At 42.0% G+C, this 21,428-nt stretch overlaps 1 protein-coding gene across 5 annotated transcripts in view; it reads left to right on the top strand.

Moving 5' to 3' along the window:
• Positions 1 to 376: 376 nt before the first annotated feature.
• SFXN1 (sideroflexin 1) overlaps positions 377 to 21,428 on the top strand; it is a 42,265-nt gene continuing 21,213 nt past the window's right edge. For 2 of the 5 annotated variants that reach the window (XR_004646824.1, XR_004646825.1), the window contains exon 1: positions 13,617 to 13,704. The gene's annotated coding sequence lies outside the window, so the exon portion shown is untranslated. Of the gene's footprint in view, positions 511 to 9,914; positions 10,018 to 13,616; positions 13,705 to 21,428 lie in introns of those variants that run through there. The other 3 variants (XM_034778916.1, XM_034778918.1, XM_034778915.1) reach the window with 3 other exon arrangements.

Raw genomic sequence — 21,428 nt, 5'->3', positions numbered from 1 at the left:
GGCGCTTCTCAGAGCCTGGCACCCCGCAGGCACTTCAGCCCTCACAGGGATGAGTGGGCAGCATAGGTGCTGGAACTAGGGGTGCTGCCGCACCGCACCGCACCCCCTGGCTTGAAGTTGTTTCCATCCTACACCGGGTTTGCAGTTTGGTTCAATGGCTCTCAGCACCTCTACGATACACATTGTTCCAGCCCCCTGGTGGGAAGCGGAACCCGAACAGAACAGGCTAATACCAATGATTTTCCGCATCCACCCGGCTGCCTGCCCCCGCCCATCTCTTCCCCGCTCTCAGCTCCCCCTCCCCATTCCTACCCCATTGATCCGGCCTTGCCGCCCACCCCCTCCCCATCTCTCCCGCCCTCGTCTCCACCGGGTGCTGCCCCCTCCCCCGCTCGTCTTGTCTCCTCCCCTCGGCGGGCCGCGCAGGGCCGGGCGCCCGCCTCCCGCTCCCGCCTGCCCGGCACTGGCTGACTCTCTTCCGGCGGCGGGCTGTGCGGAGCGGCGGGCGCTGTGAGTACGCGGCAGCGGGAACCCCGCAAGGGTTAACGCCACCTGCCCTCCCCACCCCCGGGGACCTGGGGCAGCCTCCGGGAGGCTTCCTGCCGCAGCCCCCTCCACGCGCGGGGAACTGGGTACTCCTCTGCAGCGAGCCCCCTCCCGGGCAATCGCATCCCCAAAAGACCGGTGACTGGGTGGCAGCTTCCCCCGGGGGTTAAGTCCTTCTGCAGAGTCCCTCCCCCTATGCAAGAGGGAGGCCTGGGGGTCATCCCCTAATGCAGCAACCTCCCTCCAGGTTAACCCCCCAATTAATAAACAGGCATGAGATTGTAGAGTGGGGGTGTCTGTGCTTGGCCCGTGCCCTCCACGGTTCATAGGCTAGCTAGTAGCATGCACACTCGCCCTGGGTGACCGGTGGGTTCCTCCTGCTCCTCGTGTACCCCCAACCTGTACACGCATGTGACTTGACTAATGCACCCGGTTTGGGGAGCGATGTATAATCAAGATGAGGGCATTAAGGAGGCAAGTGGGGCAGATTTATACCTAGGCACAGTAAAGACCCTCAGTTTCAATCCTTTCAGGAAAAGATGCATTATAATGAGAAAAAGTACCATGATGAGGGCCATATAGAGTGTCTAGTTAAAAAGAAATAATTCCTCATTCAGTTTCCTGTTGACACAGATAAGGGGAAGAAAACACATTAACCCTCCAGAGGAGGCAAGTTTGAAGCAATTGCTTTTGGGGATGAAATGAAAAGCTTGAAATAACTGTTCGTTAGCAGTGGGTAGTCACCCACGAAAGCTCATGCTCCTATACACTGTTAGTCTATAACGTGCCACAGGACTCTTTGCTGCTTTTACAGATCCAGACTAACACGGCCACCCCTCTGATACTTGTTCGTTAGCAAAGAAGCTCTTTGAAAAAATAGGGGAGAAATGTGTGGTGAATGCCCATGTGTAATTCAGGGGAGGCAGAGATCCGAGGAGAGGTTGTAAATTGAAAGCACACTGCTGAGTTGGCTGCTGCTGCAAACCTCTAGCATCTGGAGGTGGCTTCAGTGCAGAATGATGAAATCTCCCTTTAAGTTACACACCAAAGATGGCTGCTGTATTGAAGAGTCAGTCTCAGCAGCAGGCCCTATCCATTTAACACAGACTATAGCTTTTGTTGCTAGGCTACAAACAGGACTTACTTTTTGCCTTATAAATGTATCTGGGAGTGTTGTTGTGATCGGAGGGGCTGGTTCTAGCATGTGATGTGTTTTTATTAATGCCGTTGGAAAAGTAGACATTGCAGTAAAAGCTTTCTGGTTTCAACTGATAGTTACCAGCAAATGCTATTTTAGGGTAGAAAAAATTTGGCAACTCATTTGTAATTTTCTGTATCACTATCTTGCAATGCCGCTGACTCCCAGCTATCATCTTTTAAGCTGGGGCTGCCAGCATAACGCAGAGAGGGAACAGTACTGCTAAATGACAAAGATAAATCTGAAATATGCTGAAAATTTGGCATCATGTAAAGATGCTCCTCTCCCCAAAATTATCATTTAAAACAATCTAGCACTAATTATAATGAGAGGTGTTGGCCTCATGTCTCTGGAGCCTGAAGTCTTTTTATCATCAGAACAGTTACAGTATGAGTATTTGCAATGTGTGCTGCCCCATCATTGCCTTGTCAGACTGCTTCAGCCTTGAGGTAGAGGGGTCATCTTTTCCAGGTGGGAGGGAGTAGTTTGGTCCCCAAGGTCTTCAGTCCCTGGCTTCTCCACAGAAACTGTCAAAAGACAGGTCATTATGATGGGCATTTTCAGGTCTGAGGGAAGGAAAATCCATATCCATTGGGGACAAGACTGAGACTACTCAAAAAGAGCACATCTACACAGCAGTTAAACACCCGGGGTTGGCCTGAGTCTGCTGACTCGGACTCAGGCTGCAAGGATGTAAAATTGCTGTGTTGGGCCAGACCCCAAGATCTGGCATCCCATGAGGTAGGGAGGAGGGGTCTCAGAGCCCGGACTCCAGCCCAACCTCGGACATCTACACAGCGATTTTTATCTCTGCAGCCCTAGCCAGAGTCAGCTGACCCGGGCCAGCCATGGCCATGCTGCAGGTCTTTAATTCTAGACCCAAAAAGGGTGACGGGGGTCGGATCTCTTGATGATGACCTGTTCTGTTCATTCCCTCTGGGGCACCTGGCAATGCTACTGTCAGAAGACAGGATACTGGGCTAGATGGACCTTTGGTCTGACTCGGTATGGCCATTCTTATGTTCTTAAAAGGCCAGTGTGTTAATTTCAAAATTAAGCAACTGAGAATGGTTAGCAAATTTTCATAGCATTAGCATCCTCATAAATCATGCTGTGATGTTTGGCGCATCATAATAAATTATAAGGGTGTCGGCTTAAATTAATAGTTACTGCCATTCGCTTAAATGAGCTTTTGCATCACAGCAGTTTGTTTTAATGCCATCTCCCATTCTGATAGGCAAGGTTGCACAGGGCTTGAAAAATGTACCCAACATCATTGGTGGCAGGTATAATAGGCCAGGGGAGACTCTGCCTCCCCTAGCGCTGCCGCTGGACCCCGGTTGCAGGTTCTAGGGGGGAAATTTTTGCTTTTTATTATGCCCCATGCAGGTTCTGGGGTGGCTGAGGAGGCAGTATGTGCTGTTCAGCTTCCTGGGATCCTCAGAATTTTCTCCGTGGACTCCAGGGCGATTACTGATGAACCCAGGTTGCTGTCTGAATAACACATTCCGCTTCCTCAGCCGCCCCGGAACCTGCATGGGGCATAGCAAAAGCTCAGGTTCTTCTTCCGGAAGAAGAAAAGAGCTTTTGAATTTTTGAGGGGTGGCTTGGGGTCTGTGGAGGGGAGGTGTGGCTGCGGGGGCTTCGGCCAGCCCAGAGCTCCTCTGAGCAGGTTTTGGGGGGCTCAGGGCTTCAGCTGGCCCAATGCTCCTCTGGCCATGGGGGTGAGCTAGAGGGGGCCAGGAATCTTGGGCTCTGGCCGTGGAGGGGAGCCAGGGGGTCTCAGGGCTCCAGCCACGGGGAGGGAGCAAGGGCTCTCGGGTGTTGCAGGGAGGGGGGCTCGGGGCTCAGGCTGTGGGGGGGAGGGGATATTGGGGCTCCAGCTACGGAGGGGGGCTGCAGCCGCGAGGGGGGCAGGGATCTCAGGGCTCTAGCCCCGGAGGGGGTCGCAGGCTGCTGCAGGGAGGGGGGCTCAGGGCTCGGGCAGTGGGGGGAGGGGATCTTGGGGCTCCGGCTGCGGAGGGGAAGGGGGGCTGTGGCAGTGGAGGGGGCTTGGGCTGTGAGGGGGGCAGGGATCTCGGGGCTCTGGCCACGGAGAGGGGCTTGGGCTGCAAGGGGGCCAAAGGGGTTTGGGAATCCGGCCACTGCAGGGCTCAGGCTGCCAGGGGGAGGAGGTCTCGAGGCTCCGGCCGTGAGGGGAACAGGGGGGCTCAGGCTCCAGCCGAAGAGTGGTGGGGGTGGAAGGGGCGGAGCCAGGGGCTAGCCTCCCCAAAGTGGGGTTTGACCCACTGCCCATGCCCAGCATCTACTAGCCCAAACACTAAGCCTACTCAGCAGGCTGAAATAACATCAGTACCCCTCCTGAGCTAAACCTCTTTCCCTGTCTCATGCAGGTTAAATACATCCCTGCTAGTCTTTCTCTGGAAGCACTCTGCTTCTGCAGTTAAAGCTGGACCTCCCACACAACCTGCCTCCTCCTCATTCAATTTATGCTGGTCAGACACACAGAGTGCTCTACTGGAGTGGCAGGAGGACCCTTGTCTTACCAACATAGCCTGCTGCTATGGTGACAGGCATCTGGGGCCATTCTCTTGGACTTCAACCTGCCCAGAAACAGGGATCATCAGGCTGAGGATCAGAGAGATGTTGGATAGAGTGAAGGAGAGAAATGGTGGGTCCCCTGCCTGCCAGCACAACAGAACTCCCTACCAAGCAGAAGGGTTGGGAGTGGGAGGGCTTTGCTGACATCGACTCAGCAGAGTCCTCTCCTGGGATTTCCCACCCTCCCGCCCTAGTGCCTTTGCCTGAGGTTTTGGAAGTTGCAGTTCCCATTGTACATAAACGCTGTCTCCTCAATCATTAGCAGTGTTGGAACCCTCCTGCCCACCCATCATAAGAACATTAGCTGTCCCCTTTTCACTCTGGCGCTAGAGATGTCCATCTGTAGAATTAGGAAGGCATCACTGCCTCGTTTACACTTGGTTCACTTTTAGAAGTTTATGTTCACAATTATAAGGTCTAGAAACTTTATTTTATTTTTACTTTATTCAATGAATGCTTAGATTCTGCAGAAACTGGTAACACTTGTACAGAGATTTCTATTCACCCAGGAGTTAATGAATTTGTCACTGTGATTTTAGTAACCAGTACAATTTAAAATGTTCTAAAACCTTAAATTTTGACTACAGCTAACTTCAGTGCTGTTCATTTGTATTTTAATGTGAGTAAAAAAGTTACCAAGTGTATGGGCCCTTCGAAAACTCATCTAATCTGTGACTAATTGTATCACATGTAGTTGCTGCTTCATTTGTGACTGTTGCGTCAGGTTACAAAATAGCTGTAGAACATTTTACATTTAATAAAGAAAAAAGTGAACTTTGAAACATTACAGTTGAGAGTTTAATTCCTGATGACTTCTGAACGTGCAGTTTTCAGACGCGTTGCAGCTACTGTTGTTATCCTTTAAACAAAGTTTAAAGTCTTCCCCTGCTGCTGATTCCATGGTAAAACTAACAGTAGCCTTTGTACTAAAAACTGCTGTTTAGACTTTGCTCTGGTTTGTGATTTAATTTTCAGGGGAGGATACTGTCACTTCTTATGATATTTATAAACTTTATTTCCCGTTAAGACAGGTTTCAGAGTAGCAGCCATGTTAGTCTGTAACCGCAAAAAGAACAGGAGTACAGGACACTTGAAAAAAAATTGCAAATGTTTCCATCTTATCAAAGAGTAAGTAAGGAGGGGCAAACTTGAGTGTGTTTGGTAGTATTTCTTTTAGATGCCCCTTCAAATTACCCTCCTAAATATCAGAAGGGGAGCAGAAAAGACATAAAAACTATTAAATAAAGTTTCTATCAAAAACTGATTTAAAAAAATTAGTCAATTAAAAAATAAGTTCTTATCCGTTATGCACAAACATCTTTTATAATGTCTTCTAAAGTGCCATGCACACCTAACTATATATGAAGATAAGGACCCTGGTCTGAGGAGTCTAATCTCAGGCCATGTTTCTGCTTAGAATTGCATATGGACTACTCACAGTGCATCAAGTTAAGCACAGGCATGGTTTTATTTATTTATTTATTTATTGCAGGACTGGGGCATCCCTAGTTCCAACTACTCAGACACTTAAAATTATCCATGTTTGTCAGTATTTGCAAGACCTGGGCCTAAATGGAACATAATGCAGACAAAGGAGGAGGAAGAGATGCAGGAGAGAAAGTTATACATAATTTTATGCATCTGACTTCTTTCTTAACAAGACTGTATTGAAGTTAGACTAAACTGACATAGGACAGTTGTTTTTTTTACCCAACTAACTTAATCTGGAGGCACTGCGGTCCAATGGATAAGAACATTGGACCTGATCACTGGATGATGCTGTTGTAGGAGACCTAGTTTCTATTTCCAATTCTGTCATTGCCTTTCTCTTTGTCCTTTGACAAGCCATATAACCTCTCTGTGATTGAATTTCCACATCTGTACATTCAGGATAATGATTCCTTCTTTTATGAAGCATTCGGAGATCTATAAGTGAAAAGTGGTTTATAAATATTGTTGTTTAAGATATTTTTCCTCATAATCTTGAATTCTGGATTAGAACCATCTGGATCTATATGTACAAGTTTTATTAAAAAGTAAATATACTTTGAATTCAAGTGGTGGATGTGTTGTGTTACTGGAATCAGTGAAAAAAAATTATTGTCCAAAAGTAACAAACAAAAAATATATATGCTTATATATCCACAACAGAAACAATTGTTTAACTGTGTTATATAAAAATATCTTTGGGGTTTTTAATACTTTCCCATAGTGCGTGTCCTTGCATTGTGACAGTCACTTCAGCTTGACTGTTCAGTGTGAATTATGTTAATAGTTGACATGTCTGCATAATTAATTTTGTTTTTCAGCATCTCTGCTACTGAGCTGTTTGAAAAGAAATGCTGACAATACCTGGAAGCTGAATAACTGATGAGATAATTGTGCTGCTTGTGTTTAATTTTCTCAGATTTTGAAGCACCAGGGATGAAAATGTTGTGGCGCTATTGATTCAAAACTCTTATTAAATAGATTATTCCACTTCTGGTGGTGTTTATTAAATAATGTAATCTCTGGAAGTGATAAAATAAGATGCCAAAAAAGAGCAATAAATGATTTGATCGCTGTTGAGCTCTGGCTTCATCAGATGGCTGTAGCTGCTGAAATCTTTTTACAAGATTTGTTCATTTGCTTCCCATGCATGTTCCCTTTAAAAACTTTTCATTAAATTTATCTGATTTCCTGAGTTATCTTAATTTTATGTAACCAAAATGTCCATAATTTTTCTTTTCTTACCATTTTATTAGTCGTAATATTCAGGTACAGATTTTGTATCACTAAGGATATAGTTCTGATCACAGTATAAATCAGGAATAACTCCATTGAAGTGAGTGGAGTTAAACAAATGGAAAACTAGTGTAAGTGAGATCAGAATCAGGTCTTACATAATTTGTTATAAAATTTATTTGATCGCTTCTGGTGTTGGATTTTTGTGCCTTCAGACTCATTAAGTAAGCTGTGGCATTCCTCTAGGGCAATTTAAAACTAGCCCTCTGAAAATTAATGTATCTGATTAAGATAGAGCTGATTAAAATACTGTTACAAGACCACATGAATACAAGGTATTGTACCAGTTCCAGGGATCTTTGACTGCAGGCTCATTATTTCACCAGAAAAGAGAATTATGCCTTCCAGTTAAGTAGGGCGTCTTCAATACATTTTAAAAATAGCCATGATAAAAATACCTTTGTGCAAGTTCCCATTTCTTGTTTCATAGTTGAAGTATTTTTTATATATAGGAGTATCTTTAAGTATAGGGACAGTTTCCGAAGTATTTCTTAAAACACTTTGCTTGTATAAGCAGCAAAGAGTCCTGTGGCAGCTTATAGACTAACAGACGTATTGGAGCATGAGCTTTCGTGGGTAATACCCACTTCGTCGGATGCATGTAGTGAAAATATCTAGAGGCAGGTATAAATATGCAAGGAAGAGTGAGTCAGGCTAGAGATAACGAGGTTAGTTCAATCAGGGAGGATGAGGCCCTCTTCTAGTAGTTGAGGTGTGAACACCAAGGGAGGAGAAACTGCTTTTGTAGTTGGCTAGCCATACACAGTCTTTGTTTAATCCTGAGCTGATGGTGTCAAATTTACAGATGAACTGAAGCTCAGCAGTCTTTCTTTGAAGTCTGGTCCTAAAGTTTTTTTGCTGCAGGATGGCTACCTTTAAATCTGCTATTGTGTGTCCAGGGAGATTGAAGTGTTCTCCTACAGGTTTTTGTATATTGCCATTCCTAATATCTGATTTATGTCCATTTATCCTTTTACGTAGGGACTGTCCAGTTTGGCCAATGTAGATAGCAGAGGGGCATTGCTGGCATATGATGGTGTATATTACATTGGTGGACGTGCAGGTGAATGAACCGGTGATGGTGTGGCTGATCTGGTTAGGTCCTGTGATGGTGTCACTGGTGTAGCAATGTAGGCAGAGTTAGCATTGAGGTTTGTTGAATGGATTGATTCCTGAGTTAGTTACTATGGTGCGGTGTGTAGTTACTGGTGAGAATATGCTTCAGGTTGGCGGGTTGTCTGTGGGCAAGGACTGGCCTGCCACCCAAGGCCTGTGAAAGTGAGGGATTGTTGTCCAGGATGGGTTGTAGATCACTGATGATGCGTTGGAGAGGTTTTAGCTGGGGACTGTATGTGATGGCCAATGGAGTTCTGTTGATGTTTGCTTGTATAGTTTAGTTTGTATGGGATTTTATATACATCTTCACTATTTACTGATAGTGGATGATAAATTATGCAGAACAGGAAAGAAATACATGAACTGTTTTTTTCCATTCAGACTGTTGGTACCTACCTCTCTGTTAACAGATGGTCTACCAACAAGCAAAACAAAACAAAAATTGGGATTTTACAATCCCAATAGTACCAAGGACAATACTTCTATATAAAAAATATTTCTGTGAAAAGTTTGTAATTTTGTCAAGGCAAGGAAATATCCTTGCTGTTTGTTAGATATGTACCATTTTAACAGTGCTTTCCACTGTGAAATCAGAAAGCTTAGCAGCTTTTTTTCAACTTTCAGATGACTGCAAATTGTGGGCTCCTTACACTATTACTCTTTATGTGTTCAGAGCACTTGGGTTTCATTACACTCAGAGAAATTAAATTTATTGTCGAAGTATATAGAATGATCTTGAATCACTGCATTTTCACTTGATACAAACTGTTTTCTTTCCTCCTTGGATTGTATCCATCACTTCAATGGATGATACGATGTATTTTAGATTTTTCATACTTGCTTTTATTTTCTCAAGATTTCTGCATCTGCCAAATATACCATATGCAGAAAAAATCTAGAGGAGGAAGAAAACCTTTTGTTTTCTTTGGTAGCTACTAATTAAGGTCCCCATCTTTCACTGAATTCCATGTGGACTGACAGCTGTGCCCACACAGAGCTCCAGGCAGGATTGGGTCCTAAAAATGGTGAACATGATTGTCGTTGGGTTTCATTCTTCATGAATCATTTAATATTTTGAAATATTTTAACTGTAGTAATGAAAAATGTGGGGTTACAATAATTTTTAAAAGATAAGTAATGAACATTCTCTGCCATGGCATTTATCATTCTTTCCTTGGTGCATTAAGTTAATGTGACAGGGTGGATAAAAATCAATATTTTTTTGAAAAAAATCATAAAAATCAGATTTTTTTATTAAATCCAATTCTTTTAATTTATGTTAAATTATTTTTTCTTTTTAAAAATAAACCTCTTTAAAATATGCTAAGGCCTAATATTATTATTTCTTAAAATTTTTAAATAAAAAATAAATATGCTGAATCCATGAGCATCTATCAAAAACTTTGAATACAAGGCTGCTTTTCTATGTAAAGAAAGAATCGGGGGGGAAATATTTAACTTTTGAGGTCAAACTTTATAAATATGGCACAATAGACAGTAGGGCTTGATCCTGTGCTAGTGAGTACAAGAGTCTGATGTCATCAGAGGAGCCCAGCTTCTGACTCCAGGAAACATCATCAGGTGTCTCATCAGGATAATCCACTGAGCCAAAAGGGTGGTCTCATACTCCTGTTTTTTTCTGGCTTTGCCTTAGTGGAACTCTGATTTGACTCACTTCTCAAATTATGAATATTTATGACCCCACCCAGCATGGAAACTTACTCTCCAGCACATGGAAAAATACTGAAGCTTATCTATCCAAAATATTTAAGGTTAGTTGGTTTAATCAAAATAATTTTATATGCTGTTTTGTGTGTTTAATTAAATTCCAGTTACCGTCCTAATGCAGCTTGGTGCAAATCATGATCAGAAAGTTAATTATCTAGTAAATAGGCAATGTATCATTTGCCATCTTCTAACATACTAAAAATGTATTATTAATAAGAATCTGAAACTATTAAGCTATATAATTGCTTAAATAAATGTACATAGTTATAGTGTACCCTCCTAGGTGGCAAAAAGATGTACCAAATCTAGTGTAAAAGCTCTGTTTAGTTGCAAATCAATATGTTTTAATGGTCATATCAACCAATGAGAATGCATCTTTCTTTAGAAAATAAGTTTACAGTAATCTACTTTTCCATTTCCAGTTGATGATTTATCGAGGCTTTCCATTTAATGATTAAAATCACAATTTCAATAGCCTTGATTTAAATCAGTCCATCCGATGAAACAATGTTGTTGGCCCTCTTCATCTTATTTAATTTTTAGTCATTTGAACATTCATCCTCAAGGAAAATGTAAATGCTTGTTTTCTATAGAAATGGCTCATTCCCATGTGAAGGAATACCAGTCCTTTCAACAGCTGCTTGACTTAATAGTGCATCCTCTCCATCCTGTCTTGCAGTTGAAGCTTCCATGACCTTTTTCTGCTTCCCACCTACTCCCATATTTCAGATTATCCGTATCATGTTCCACTTCTGTAAAATTAATATTTAAATTATCAGTCTTTTGCTGCTGAAAACTTGCTGAACTGATGCACTTCACATTTTAATAGTTAAAATGACAAAACATACAGTTGCAAATCCGTTAGTTGTGGGCCATTTTTATTTTTTATGGACGGTCATTAAATCTAAGGCTCTAATATGTTAATTAATGAAGACATTGTTTTAAAGTAACCATCAAGAGTATGCTCCTGTAACTACCAAGAGTATGATCCCGCCATTGAAGTCATAATGAGAATTCTGTGTGGAGAGGGTATGCAGGAAAGTGTAGGAGAGGAACACAAAAAAGAAAATAGGAGGTGATGAGGCTGAGAAGTTCATAGATTATGTGTAGAATTGGTTGAAAAAACAATTAAAAATGTCCGGGGAATTTTTTAAATTGTAAAAATGTTAAAATTTCATCAAAATATTTCAATTCTTGAAATATTTCAACCAGCTCCACAAGTGATTGAAAACCTGCATTTTTTGTGAGAAATACTTTTAATTAAAAAAATCAGATTTTTAATGAAAAATGTAGTGGAAAACTTGAAATGATTGTAACATCAGTCAGTTTCTACCAACTCTAGTTATGTAAAATGGTGAAAATTATACCTCTGTATGTGGGTGCAAAAGTGTCAGTGTAATTTACAGAGAGAGGGTCCTACTTTAACAGACACTTTACACCCCTTGTTAGTTTCTTTTATAGATCTTACCCTCCTCGTGTAAGTTACAGCAATTCAGGCTTGCTTATTCTCACTTATCAGTCAGTAACTTACAGTTCACCTCTGAATGTGGCCTATTAAATTTGGCAGGATGGAAGCTGACTTAAAATTTTACATGCTCCACACCTCTCAAGGAAATTCTAGATATTTTCCTGTCACTTTAGTGCTGGTTTTATGATCAGAAGAAACACTAATATTTAAATGAATGCATAACTTTACAGTGTTAGCATTGCTTTGATGATTAAGCCAGGATTCATGCAGTGTATGATTTTGTGTACAGTCCCTGGTACTGTGTGAACCTTATGTAAATGTCAAAATCTTTTAAAAACAAAATGACACTTTGAAATTAATACAGTAGTTCTTTGTGGACCTCTTTCTTAGATATAGGAAAGATTATATAGGAAAGATTATATAGGACTGTGGAAGAATTCATCACATTAAGTGTTAGAGATTAAAAATGGGCTATTGGCAACAGTGTATCAAAGCAAAAGTTCATTACCTTAAATATATGAAACAGGTCATATTGGCTTGTTTCAATTTATTGTATATTCCAGGCTAACAAAATCTGAAAATGCAGGTTTACATTTTCTTTTATTATTTGAGTGCTGGTAACATTGTTGATGCTATATAGAATTTAGAGGAAGGTACAGCACATGCCCCAGGGAGCTTGGAAAGATCCACAACATGCTGGGTCTCAACATTTGGAAGTAGCAGGGTTTATTTTTTTTCCCCCTCTCTTTTTCTAAGCAGTATTTTGTTCTTAGTAAAATGTATCTTCCCCTACTGTATACGATTTGGCCAGACAAGTTTCTCACATGTGAGCAAACGTTACCTATGTGGGTCTGGTAGAATCACCTGCATCAGTTCAATAGTCTACCTACTAAAATTCCTAAGATAAAGTACCAGTTTATGCTTAATTGGGACATCTCCCAGAGATCAAATTGATGCCTAATGATACCAATGGCAATGAGTCTTGCTTAATTGCTTGTGGTCCTCTTGAAGATCTCTTGGAAGTTTCAACGAACGCTTAATGTGTGAGCCCTTTTTGAGTAAGGCAGGACCAAGAGAGCATAAGATGCTTATGATGCACTCTGTGCGCTGACTCAGTTTATTTCCATGTGCTAGTTAACAGTCTATAAAGCCCATTAGACGACAAGTGGGAATTCTTTTTCTTCCTTCCCTCCCTCCCCCAACTGGATAATTTGTGAGAATTTATTTACCACACTATCATAGAGTATGTAGAGGGGGGAGGGATAGCTCAGTGGTTTGAGCATTGGCCTGCTAAACCCAGGGTTGTGAGTTCAATCCTTGAGGGGGCCACTTAGGGATCTGGGGAAAAATCAGTATTTGGTCCTGCTAGCGAAGGCAGGGAGCTGGACTTGATGATCTTTCAAGGTCCCTTCCAGCTCTAGGAGATAGGATATCTCCATTTAAAAAAAAAAAAAAAAATGTAAGTAACTGCTGTAGCAGAGATGGTTAAAGATTAGTATTCAGACATTCTGGGTTCTGTTCTTGGCTTTGACTTGCCTTGTAGCCATGAGCAAGTTATTGCTGCTTTGCCTCAGTGTCCTTATCTTTAAAATGGGGGAAATGATACCTCACAAAGGTGTTGAGAAACCTGATAAGTGTTAATAAAGGTCTTTTGAGAGCCTTTGTGAAAGTCACTGTATTATTCGATTGTACTGGTCTATTAGCAGTTACGTAGTTATCATGAAGAGTATCTTCAGCATTTCAAAGTACCTTTATAAATAGCCTGTCATTGTGCCAACTTGTTTCTTTGGAAGTCCATGAATTAGAAAAGTGTTTCCCCTTTTTGATGAAGGAAGGTTGCCAACTTTCTATAAAAAAATGCAAATAGACACTGCTATCTCCTAAGATACCCTTTTGATTTAATAATAGAACTAGATTCCCAACCTCCCACCCCCAATCTGAGTTGCTTTTATTATTCTTCTAGTATCCAGGGGGACTTTGAGCTTCTCTTGTGTAAGCTAATTTTGGAACTTTGAAATATGGGAGATAATGTAAGTTATCTGTATATTTAACATGTACTGAAACTATATTTACAGTAAGTTTGGACAACAGAGTTAGTGCTCTTTGAGTCCCCTAGTTTATGGTTACTTATTTTAGTAAATATACAGCAGTTTTGAAGGTATTTACGGTACTTGGAAAAATCCCCACTTTCCTGGAGCTCTTTCAGAGAAAGAAAAAGCGAAGTTCGTAATGGAAGGAAGTTATGACAAAAAGCAAGAAAGAGGTAATAAGTAGAGCTGGTACAATAAGAAGTGACTATATTTTTAAAAATTCACTGGTAATTATTGAATAATTCAGTTGACATATACTCTTATGCAATATTAGACTGACTCCTTAACTGATCAAAGGCTATTTAATGAATATATCATTTGATGACTACTTGTGAAATTCATTGAATAATTATATACAACAAATTTTGTTTTCTGTTATTCAGCTAGGTAATAAAACTGTATTAAATAGAAAGTTGATTATCATGAGTACAGTACAATATTGAATTGCAACAACAACTTAGCACGTAATGGTGCCATTTAAATTGCAAGGTACTGGCCTGAAAAGGAGTGGTGGCACTAGTACTTTTAACCTTGGCAAGAAAATGTAGATCTTGGGCTAATAGGTATTGGGCATCAACTGCAGTAGATAAACCCTTTTTTATCTGGGGACCAATATTGCATTCTGCTGCAAGTGAGCCAGTTAGGTCAGTGGGAACTATTCATGTGCCCTAATCATTACTGGAAACTATTTGTCCTTATTTCATCTTTATTTTTTCTGGTTTCACAAGGTTGTGTTTTATTTCAAATTTAGGTCCCATCTGTTGGAAAGACCTTAGCACACTTTGCTTTGACAAGGCCAGCATTCAGAATAGCTGATTTGATTTTATTGCCAAATAATCCAACCTCTTAATCCAATGCAATTGTCAAAATAAAAGATGTGAGAATCTGGACTGCTTTGAGCATCTTTGAGATGACCTTCCATGTGACAGCATAGGCTTCTGTTTATTGAGACAGTAACATTCCTAAAACAGCATTGCACAAGCAGTGCATCACAGACCTCCTGTAGTAAAATAGCCAGGCTAATAACACTTGTCTAGAGAAACATTTAGACGCTTAAATGATCTTAACACATTAAGAGTATAAACCAGGAAAACAGTCTTAAAACATCAGACAATAGTGTTCACTGGCTGCAGTATGCACTCATGAATTGTGCTTTTTGTTTAGTCAGATGTTTGCAGCCTTTGAGTTAATACCTCTGTGACGTTGCACTCTATATGATTTTATGAAAATATGTTAATAAGTGTGAATATAATGTAACTGGAATATGCTTCATGCAAAAGGTCTCTTGTAAGGTATCATTACAAATTTTATAATCTACTGAGAGTGGTCATCCTATTTGTATAAATGTATCACTCTTGTATCTGAAACTAGAAATATGAAGTATAACTCTGAGGTCCTATTGTAATTATGCAAAGTGTGGGCCATTAATGGTCGTTTGGAATTTTGATGGCTTCCATTAACCAGGACAGTTGACTGTAGATGGCTCTGTTTACTTCAGGAGCGGTGCCAGGGTTTTTGGCGCCCTAGGCGGGGGTCCTTCCGCGCTCCCGGTCGTCATCGGAAATTCTGCGGCGGGGGGGTCCTTCCATGCTCCCGGTCTTCAGGGCACTTCAGCGGCGGGTCCTGGAGCGAGTGAAGGACCCGTCACAGAATTGCCGCCGAAGACCCGGTGCATGGAAGGACCCCCCCCCCGCGCCGCCTAATTGCTGCCGAGGGCGACAAAATGCCACTCCCCCAAATCCTGGCACCCTAGGCAACCGCCTAGGTCACCTAAATGGAAGCATCGGCCCTGGTTTCTTATAAATCTTCCTGTATACCTGTGTGCTGGCAAGTGGGTAATGAAGTCTTACAGTGACATGTGATCATGTCACCTGAACTGGAATCCATCTTTATTTAACCTGGTGCTTTTCCATTTAGAAGGAGGGATGGGAACCCAGAGAGGGACAAAGGATTCCCGCCTTGTGCAAAAGATATATAAGGGAGTGGAACAGAACAAAGGAGGCTGCAGTCATGAGAAATCCCTTAGCTACCCCCTGCGCTGGAACAAGGACTGTACCAGGGGAAAGGATTGGGCCCAGACTAGGAATGCATCCAGTCTGTGGTAGAAGCTTATTGAAACATCTCGGAGTTCAATTTTATCTGTGTTCAGTTTTCCTACTGTATTAGGCATAGACTTGTGTGTTTTATTTTATTTTGCTTGGTAATTCACTTTGTTCTGTCTGTTATTACTTGGAACCACTTAAATCCTACTTTTTGTATTTAATAAAATCACTTTTTACTTATTAATTAACCCAGAGTATGTTTAATACCTGGGGGGGGGCAAACAGCTGTGCATACTTCTCAGTGTTATAGAGGGCGAACAATTTATGAGTTTACGCTGTATAAGCTTTAGTCAAGGGGCTTATAAGGGTAAAACAGATTTATTTGGGGTTTGGACTCCATTGGTAGTTGGGTATCTGAGTGTGGACCAGGAGAGCTTCTTAAGCTGTCTTCAATTAAGCCTGTAGCTTGTGGGGGACGTGGTTCAGACTTGGATCTGTGTTTGCAGCAGGCAAGTGTGTCTGGCTCAAACCAGGCAAGGGACTGAAGTCCCAAGCTGGCAGGGAAAACAGGCTCAGGGGCAGGGGCGGCTCTAGCTTTTTTGCTGCCCCAAGCACGGCGGTCAGGCTACCTTCGGCAGCATGCCTGCGGGAGGTCCGCCGGTCCTGCAGCTTCAGCGTACCCGCCACCGAATTGCCACCGAATCTGCGGGACCAGCAGACCTCCCGCAGGCATGCCGCCGAAGGCTGCCTGACTGCTGCTCTCACAGGGACAGGCAGGACGCCCCCCAGGGCTTGCCGCCCCAAGCACGCGCTTGGCGCGCTGGTGCCTGGAGCCGCCGCTGCTCAGAGGTAGTCTAAGCACATCAGGTGGCAGTCTCGAAGGGGTTTCTGTGATCCAACCCATCACAACCTCTTTATACTACTAACGTCTGCACCTCCAGGACAAAAAAGGGTCAATTTATTTATACAATGTACAGTTTTCCTGGTGCCAGAATAAATTAGGAGACTAGAAACAAAAATCCATGTGGTTCCTGACAAGGAGAAATATGTGTACATACTGTAAACTTTGTTTATGAGTTTTTAGCAGGATAGCAATCAGGTATTGACTGATGTTTAAGTCAATAATAGGATTTGTTGTCTAGCGCAGTAGAATGTTTGTTAAAGGATAATCTTGGAACTGGCTGAAAACAGAAATCTTTTTAATGTAATGGCCTTGTTATTTCAATCTTCTATGTTTGACAGTATAGACTAAATGTAAAAATATAATATCACGACAGATGATTTTTTTTAATTGAAAACACAATAAACTCAATTTTTTTTCTTCTAAAGAATAGTTGTTTAACTGAAAGAAATAGTGTATAATTATCAGAGACATGCATAAAGGGATAGTATAAAGCAGTGGTCCCCAACCTTTTTCGTCTGGCGGGTGCCAGACAACGAAGCATGGAGGACCATAGCGGCAGACGAGCATCCGCCGAAATGCCGCCGACAAGCGGCAATGTCAATAGGCGTCACCACCGAAATGCCGCCGAAAAGCAGCAGCATCCGGAGGCGTCGCCACCGAAATGCCATCGAAAATTGGCGGCATTTTGGCGGCAACGCCTCTGGATGACGCTGCTTCTCAGCGGCATTTCGGCGGATGCTCGTCCACTGGCTAGTACGCAAGCGCACTTAGATGCCCTGGCAGACGCCATGGCGCCCGCGGGCACCATATTGGGGGATCCCTGGTATAAAGGTAAGTGGGAACAAAATATGACTTCATCAAGGTCATTAGCAAGTTTTATTTAACAGTGTTGGTCTTTGTATGGATCATTGGGTCATTCCACTGTTAACCATTTACTATGCTGGACGATGACTCCTAATCTGTTATCTGTCTTTCAACCAGTTTCTTTCTAATCCATTACAGAACTTTGCTTCTGTTGACTACTTAGTTTCCTTCAAAACCTCTTCTGAGGTACTTTGTCTATTGTGTTCTGGAAAGCCAAATGAATTGTATTTGCCAATTCTTTTTTTTCCACTACTAAATGTCATGCATAACACAGCTGCTCTGCATACTTGGTAAAATTAATTGGAGCCAATTTTGCCTTCATGTGTGTGCCAACACTCATTGATTTTGGTAGGAGATAAACGTGAGGCAAAATTTGGGCAAACTGAATCTCAGTGACAGGTCTTGTGGGGATTAACATCTTAGAGAACTATGCTATCTTTCATAATATGTGAAATGTAGTAAGCTATGCATGATGTGTGACTACTAGGCCTTCGTTGTAATTTAAACAATAAATAATTATAAAAGCATTCAAAAGGTTCTAGGTGCTGTGTAGACATAAAGGAAGGCAAAGCCCTTTCCCTCAATATCTTACAGTTTAAAAAATCTTTTCTGACCTAAGTGCATGGAGAGGGAATATCTTTGTCACAGCCATCAGTTCTCAGTAGTAACTTTGTTTACAAAACAAATTTATGGTCCCCATGACATATGTTACAAAAGGATTTAGGGGCCTAAACCCCAGATGTAGGTATTACTGTGATGCACAAAACCCCCACTTGGCTGCTGCCTAACTCTTTAGGTGCCAAAAAAAGGCCTTGGCTACACTTGCAGCTGTACAGTGCTGTGAGGTAAACCTGTCTTCGTGCAGCTGAGTAGGGAAAAGCGCCGCAGTCTGTCCACACTGACAGCTGCCAGCGCAGTGGTGTGGCCACACTTGTAACATCTGCAGCTGTGCTGGGAGCGGTGCATTATGGGCAGCTATCCCAGCATTCATGTGGCTGCAACGTGCTTTTCAAAACGGGGGGGGGGGTGGATTGTGACAGGGAGTGTGGGGGGAGAAAGAGTGCTTTTGGGAGCATGTCAGCTCTCTATTTTGCAAGTTCCAAACTCCCGGCCCCCTGCTCATTCATTCACTCACTCAAAGCAAGCTGCAATCTGTTTGCTTTTCTCTGTGGTACAAGCTTTGAAACCGTCACTTCCACGTTCCTGCAGCCGGTCACAACAATGGAGAGGATTGGCCACTTGACAAGGTGATTAGTACAGCGCTGCAAGCGTTTACACTCACACCTGTGAGTCATAGCCACTCCACTGCAGCTGTTATTCCTCTCGGAGTTGTGGAGTACCTGCAGCGCTGTACCCAGGGAGATACAGCGCTGCAAGTGCCCTGCCAGTGTGGACGGGGACTGAGTTACAGCGCTGGGGGAGGCTTTACAGCGTTGTAACTTGCAAGTGTAGCCAAGGCCAAAGCTCAGTCAGTGCCTACATTTTCATTGTAAAAGTTACCTAGATACCCAAGTTTCTGCCTCTGGGCATGCACACTGCTGCCTTAGTGAGGCATCTGGAGGAGAGGTGGGAAATGCCTTTTCAAATATCTTCTCAGGCAGGAGGCTGGGGGGAATTGAACCAGGGTGAGTACTCTGACCATTGGGCTAAAGATTATAAGGAAAGGTATCCCCCGTTGGCCAGCTTAGGTCAGTTCCTACCTAGAGTGCTGGGGCGTTTGTGGATCCCACCTATATTTCCCAATGTATTGTATAGGGAGTCTAGGTGCCTAATCCAGGGTTTGTGGATTCCAGTGATTTTCTAGTGCCAAAAGTCCCTTTTGTGGATCCGGGCCTGACTTTTGCAAATGGTTAATTTCTTGATTCCAAGAACTGGGGGTTTTTTTACCAATAGTATCAGTGGTCTAAATCAGCTTCCTAATCTCCAATATGAAATGTGGATGGTATTTTATATCTCTTACAACTTTTGCTGTTTTGGGCTGCTTAGGATATGAAGACCAAGAAATTTCTATCTGTAGATAACTTAATTGCTTTTCCAAAGACTTCCAAAGTGCTCTTGAGGTGGAAAAAAAGGACTTTGAGTAACGGTTCATGTCTATTGGATGTGTTAACTCTCCATTTTTCATGAATGGACTAGTTCTGTTTTGGTGTAAAATTCATTTGTTGAAGATGTTTTTAGAAGTTGTGTTATAAAGTGCTTCTTTTTATACTTTTTTCTCTACACATCTAATTTTGATCAGTCTCACGCAATTCAAACAGCTTTCATAATTTGTGCCTGATCTTTCTCCATTAGCAAGCAAGCATCAACCAAGTAAAAAGAGAAGCTAAGTTAAGATGAAAATACTCATCAGAATTTGTTCACATAAACAGCAAAGAACTATCCAGGTTCAGTGACACAACAACTCAAGTTCAATTGCTGAACTCCAGTGTCTTCACTAATTTTCTCACAAACAGTATTTGACTTGTCTTTGATCAGAATATGAAAGAATGCCATGTGGAAGGTGTGACATACTTGACATACATGTAGAATAATGAGCAGCTGGGCCACCCTTGCCCTGCAATCTTGGGTGCCTTATGATGCCTTGCTGAAGCAGTTCCAACCTGGGCTGCTCCCAAACAGCTTTCCAGCATGCAAGTCACTCCCTGTGTGTTTCTGTGTAACTGCAGCCTGCCAGCCACGCATGGGTTACACTCTGGCTATCACTAGCCTTTGTTATAATGCAGGGTGACCCCAACACACTCCCGGTCTTAAATTTTCCACCAGAAATGTATGTCCTGTACTACCCAGCTCTCTCCTGGACAATACAAGTTTATATCAAGTCCGTTAGTTCATTAATGGAAATAATATGCACACAACTCACCACCCCAAATGAAGCTCCAGTTAGATAACAGTGAACCCAACAGGAACGCAAATATCTTTAAGTTTGGCATTTTAACAATTAAAAGTCTTAACTTTTGGAACTTCTCCTGGACTATTAACTAGATCTTAATGGTAGCGAACTGGTACACAGTGTATTGGTTTCTCCTGACAAAGATAATGAAATTAGCAATTAATATATTACAGTACAAATATCATTCTCACATAACATTTTTCCCTTTCTTAAGTCTAATTAACTTTGGTTGTTTGTTTTGGGTTTTTTATTTGTTTCGGGTTCTAGAAATCCACTTTCAGGTTTTATTTGAACATGTTGTAGAAATCCACTTTTAACAATAACAACAAGGAGTCTGGTGGCACCTTAAAGACTAACAGATTTAGTTGGGCATAAGCTTTCGTGGGTAAAAACCTCACTTCTTCGGATGCATAGTTGATACAATGCTATAGTTGATACAGCCGGTATTATACTAGGAACTGCCTTTTCATCAGGATGCTAAAATTATTTTAGTCACAAAACCTTTAATTTTCTGGGCCCTAACCCCTATGGACATGGACATGCTCCAGTGACATCAGGGGGAGCTGAGCATGTGCTCTTGCTGGTATGATCTTTTGCCTGCTTTTGCTGTAGTGTCTACAGTGAAACTGTCGTTCTCTCAAGGTCTTGTGTTTGATCACATATTGGGTTTTATGTGTTTACTTTTCTTTTTCACTGAAGTCTGTAAGTCTGTGATTGTTTTCAATACTAGACAGAATACCATACTGTTTAAAAATTAATGTTTAGAAATGCATTGAAAAAACATTGTTTTTATGGTCCCATTCGGTCTTAAACCCATAAGAAACACAGCGGGTTGTCTTTAACATCACTTCTCAGTTAGATGTATTTTAACATCCATTTGCCTGTTTTAGAGGGCTGTGGGAAGCATTGCCTTTGAAATACAATTGTTTATTGACCCCCCAACCAATCATTATTAATTAGCATTTTCCACAGACTTATTTAGTAATTAGAATGAATGGTTGAACAGATGATATTTGTTCTTGGTGTGGAAGCAAACTATGAATAAGTCACCCTGTTCTACTGAGGTGACAGAACACTGCTAGGTCTGTGAGGTTAACTGGCAGAGGTGCTCTTTCCTGCCTTTATGCCTAGGAAAACTGGCACACCTTCTTAGTGTAATGGATTGCTTGGTAACACTTTTAAAAATAAAGGATAATC

This window comes from Trachemys scripta, chromosome 8, assembly GCF_013100865.1.
Source record: "Trachemys scripta elegans isolate TJP31775 chromosome 8, CAS_Tse_1.0, whole genome shotgun sequence".
In the NCBI taxonomy this organism is placed as follows: domain Eukaryota; kingdom Metazoa; phylum Chordata; order Testudines; family Emydidae; genus Trachemys; species Trachemys scripta.
This window is presented reverse-complemented; position numbering and strand designations above follow the sequence as displayed.